The sequence below is a fragment of the Panthera pardus genome, unplaced genomic scaffold (assembly GCF_024362965.1).
Source record: "Panthera pardus isolate Hobbes unplaced genomic scaffold, ASM2436296v1 HiC_scaffold_11, whole genome shotgun sequence".
NCBI classification, from domain to species: domain Eukaryota; kingdom Metazoa; phylum Chordata; class Mammalia; order Carnivora; family Felidae; genus Panthera; species Panthera pardus.
The window spans coordinates 30,783,662-30,788,835 of NW_026526666.1; positions in this window are offsets into that span (position 1 = coordinate 30,783,662).

A 5,174-nucleotide genomic window follows, 5' to 3' on the forward strand; every position below is an offset into this window, starting at 1 on the left:
GTGAACTGAAATCAAGAGTCGGACACTTAACTGAGCCAACCAGGTGCCCCTCCAATTGTATCAAATTCTTCATTCTGCATTAAAGGGAATAGACATAAATTTTTTAATGTTTATTTATTTATTTTTGAGAGAGAGAGAGAGAGAGAGCACACAAGCAGGGGAGGGACAGAGAGAGAGGGAGACATAGAATCTGAAGCAGGCTCCAGGCTCTGTGCTGACAGCTCAGAGCTCGAACTCACAAACTGTGAGATCATGACCTGAGCTGAAGTTGACCACTTAACTGACTGAGCCACCCAGGTGCCCCTAAAATAGACATATATTTAGTGAGAATCCAGTTTTTTGTTCCATGAGCATTTACCAAAGCAGTGCACAAAGACAAATAAAGACACATTTCACCATAGGGGGATTCACAAGACAGACCTAAGTGTTGTAGCACTGGACCTGGGGTTTACCTCAAAAGAATAAAATTTGGGAGCCTATTCTGTGAGCATAGGTTCTGTTCCCAAATTTAATTATAATGCATAGTGTACCACTCTTAGTGAAATCAGATAAATACAAATTGGACAACTAGCCTATATTTACCTTGTCCAGAGGTATGAGAATGTAGATATAATGCACAATTATAACAGAAATAGCACCATTCTTCCAAGCATGGAGAGTAGGGATCAAGGAGGATTTATGACATGTTTTTGGACAGGATCAAACAGTCACCCTGTCCTTGGTACTCAACTCCCACATTTAGAGCTTTCTTCCTTTAGCTACAGCATTAAATACCTATTAAAATGCAATTGATCTTGAGAGGGGCTGCAGTCACTTATGTCTTCATATGAATGAGTTTAGTCAGTTCTTTCTCCTAAAAGAAGGAAGAGAAGAAAGCATGAAGACAAAGGTCCCCCCTCCAACTAGAGGGGAAAGGCAAGGCAGGAAGATAACTGTAAAAGTGCTCTACTCTTTTCCCATTCGTAACTCATTTAAATAATGTTTAATTAAGTTAGGTGATTATAATTACAAATAAGCAGAGTTAGGAACAAGCATTGGGACCCACTGTAACCACACACCTTACAAGAGAAGCAGGTGCACATGGGAACACTGGAGAGCAGCCACATGACAGGAGGGTCCAGCCAGCCACGGTCACCAAATGGCATGCGGTTTGGTCAAGAGCTTCCATTGTACTTCACAGCTTGCTTAGGGTTGGGTCTGTCTACCATTATCAAACTGTACCTCTGCTGATTCAGAATTCAGTGGAGCACTAAACCCAAATAAGTAAAAGTCATCATCCTGTTGAGCCACATGCTATGGCAAGTATGTTCACTGTGTGCTAAGTGGTAGGCACTGTCAGTTGCTTTATATATTCATAATCTTCTTTGGTTTGCAGCACAGCACAGTCCTATGATGGAGGGGTTGTCATTCCATTCTATTATGAGGAAACTGGGGCATAGACAGGTTAAGTAATTTTCCCGAAGACCGAACAGCTATGAAGAGACAGAACCAGGATTCAAAACCATGTCCGATGACTCCAAAGCCTAAGCTCCTAGTTATTATATTTTGTTGAATTTTGTATGCGTTACTGTGAAATATTGCCAACGACATTTATGGACCGCTCATCTGTTTAAACTGTTGTGGAGCACTAAATGTCAGGCCCTGTGCTGTGCGTGGGGAATACAGACATGAGCACAGTCCTATTCCTGAGGAAATGTGAATCTAGTAAAGAATACAGTCAGATCACCTGGGTTCAAATGCTAACTCTACTTCTAAGTATGTAAACTTCAGGGAAGTTAGTGAATGTCTTTCAACTTCAGATGTCCTGCATGTGAAATAGGATAAGAGCTCCTACCACACAGGGTTGTTGGGGGGAACTATGAGACAAATAAATTAATAGCATAGTGCCAAGAAAACACAGTGGACACACAGTAAACATTAGCTAATATGATGTTGCTGATGCTGTGAACAAGCAGGGCTCATAGGAGGTAATCACAAAGCATGCTAACACTGGTCCTTTAAAATTTATGCAGAAGGGACTCTCTAAAATTAATAATAATAATAATAAAGGGCGCCTGGTTGGCTCAGTCACTCGAGCATCAAGTCTCAATTTCAGTTCAGGTAACGATCCCAGGGTCAGGGGTTTGAGCCCACCTTGGGCTTCACACTGAGCATGGAGCCTGCTTAAGATTCTCTCTCTCTCTCTCTCTCTCTCTCTCTCTCTCTCTCTCTCCCCCCTCTGCCCCTCCCCTGCTTGCACACACTCTCTCTCTCTCAAAAATAAAAATAAAAAACATTTTTTAAAAAATTCTCTTTTTCTCGGGGCGCCTGGGTGGCTCAGTCGGTTAAGCGTCCGACTTTAGCTCAGGTCACGATCTCGCGGTCCCTGAGTTCGAGCCCCGCGTCGGGCTCTGGGCTGATGGCCCAGAGCATGGAGCCTGCTTCCCATTCTGTGTCTCCCTCTCTCTCTGCCCCTCCCCTGTTCATGCTCTGACTCTCTCTGTCTCAAAAATAAAACGGTAAAAAAAATTTTTTTTTTTTTAATTCTTTTTCTCTGTCCCTGCCCCCTGTTCACACACTATCTCTCTAAAATAAAAATAAATACAGGGGCGCCTGGAAGGCTCAGTCGGTTTAACATCTGACTTCGGCTCAGGTCATGATCTCATGGTTCACAAGTTCGAGCCCCGCGTCAGGCTCTGTGCTGACAGCTCAGAGCCTGCAGCCTGTTTCAGATTCTGTGTGTCCCTCTCTCTGCCCCACCCCCACTCACACTCTGTCTCTGTCTCTCTCAAAAATAAATAAACATTAAAAGAAAAATTTTTTTAAGATTCCTAGGTAATAAAAAGATTACTGAGATCACTTTATGGCATAAAAACAGTCTGAATTCAGAAATCAGAATGTCCAGTCCTTAAAAGTACGAAGCTGGTTTAACGGTAAATCAGTAAATCATCTCTGGGAGGGGGTTGCTGAAGACTGACAGTGTTTATAGAAAGATAGGCCTCATCCTCTGCCTCTTCCCAGACCTTGTGCCTCCCAGTGCTCAGGATTCCTCCTCCCCCAGCTGTAATCACTAGGTTTCTCACCCTGCCAGAGGCAGTATGGAGGAGAGGTAAAGAGGGACCAGGAAGTTCTTGTTTTGACGGATTCTCTTTGGAGCCAGTTTCTTGCATTTGGAAAATTCTTTGCTTTGGGTGTTTAATTTCCTGAATTGTTCAAAGCCTCCTCTGCAAAAGACTTTTTTTAGTAATATTTGACTACATTTCTTCCTTTGTCAAAGGTAATGCATTTTACTCCGGCTGGCCACCTTCTTTGTCTCCAGCTGTCCTGGAGGGGAGCCTTCAGGTAGCAATCATGGGGAGGACTGAAAATGACCCGGCTGGTTCAGTCTCTCACATGATTCACCCAGACTCTGGGGGGGCCTCCTTGTTCCCACGATCAGAGCAGCCGGCTGACCTGTCTTTGCCTTTTGCCATTTCCAGGCAAGACTCAAAAAGGACTCGTGTTTCCCTCACTGCCAGAGACACACTATCTCCATGTAGTCCCTGTGAGCCCCTTCCTTGGCTCAAGTTGAAGGTAGAAGCACCCTCCCTGCCCTTCCTGGTAGGGGTGGGGGACTCCCAGCACAACTCTTTCAAAAGAAATTCTCCACATCAAACCTTTACTGGTCTCTACTCTCTTGATCCTTCAATGTCCACAATGTAAGTGGTTTTGGTGGTGGTGGTTTTTGTTCGTTTTTTTCGGAATCAGGAAACTCATGGAAATGTCCATCTTTGGATGATATCTCAGATATTTTGTACTTATTGCATCTTGGCGCCTCCATCAAAACTTCCAATTTAAAATTCTGTTACATTATTTTTTGTTATTGTCATCAAAATATAAAGCAACTATCATACAGTAGGGTAATTGCTATAATACAAATAGAAACAAAGTGCCACAGGAAAATAGAGGACAGATAAACAAATCTTATCCAGGATTGGGAGAAGTCAGACATAGAAGGCTTCACAGAGGCAATGACATAGAAGTCCAGCCTTCAGGGACCTACTTCTTCACTTAACGAATTATTTATTGAGTTCCTATTATATTCTAAACAGTATTCTGGGTGCTGGGGATCTATAAGTGACCAACAAAGATCCCTGCTCTCACAGAACTTATATTCTACCTAGCAGGATAGGAGAACAGACAACAAACATAAGAGATAAACTACCTAACTTGATAAAAAGAAATGAATTCTATGAGGGGAAAAAGAAAAAGTAGGGCAGGAAAAAGAAGCTGCTGAAACAGAAAAGAGGAAGGACACGCCAAGGGGGAAAACAGTATGAACAAGGGCCTGGAGGTTTCAGGAGCACGACGCAGTCAAAGAACTGAAGACAGTATGACGTGACCCAGGTATGGAACCACATTGAAAGCATGAATGCCTGCCAGTCCCTGCTGGAGGCTCATCCCCGAACAGCCACTTGGCACTGAGCTGCACGCTGTCCCTATCTTACCCCAGGACCCCATAAACCTTTTGTACTTATTCCCATGGACAATGTCCGACATCTGGAAAGAGAAGTCCAAGTTTAAAAACTGGGGATAACAACCCTGTTTTTTAAGAGAAATTTTATTAAAAATCCCATTATGACATTGAAATGAAAAGGTTGTGGTGCCTATTCAACAAAATGATCAGGTACCTCTTCCGTAGCTCACCTGTGCCAGACACAGCAATATACAGGTAGATGTGGTCCTTGTGTGTGTAACAAAGCAGACCACAGAGAAGCAAGCCTGGGAGCACAGCCCTGGGGCCCAGAGTGACCTGCACGCTGCAGGTCAGCAGTAGGCCCCACTGTTCTGTGACCAGCGATGACATCACCTGCTGGAAGACAGCAGAGCAGAGCCCTAGGAACAGAAATGAGAAGCTTCTGTGCCCCTGCTTCACAGTCTAGACAGTAGGTGGAGGCTGGGAGGTAAAATGACAGAGACTGGAAAGCACCAGGAGGGACAGCAGTGGTAAGATAGGTCAAAAGGCAAAGAAGTATGAGTTACCCTTGTAAATGTGGCTTCATTTCCCACCCTTATCCCAAGTCAACCTGACTTGAGGAAACCCAGACAATAGCAGCAACAAGGACTGTGGACCGTACTCACCATGACTATAACTGTAATAGTAAAGGTATCTCAAGAATGCGGCTCTGGCGGGCCTAATTTCTTTTCTTTAAATA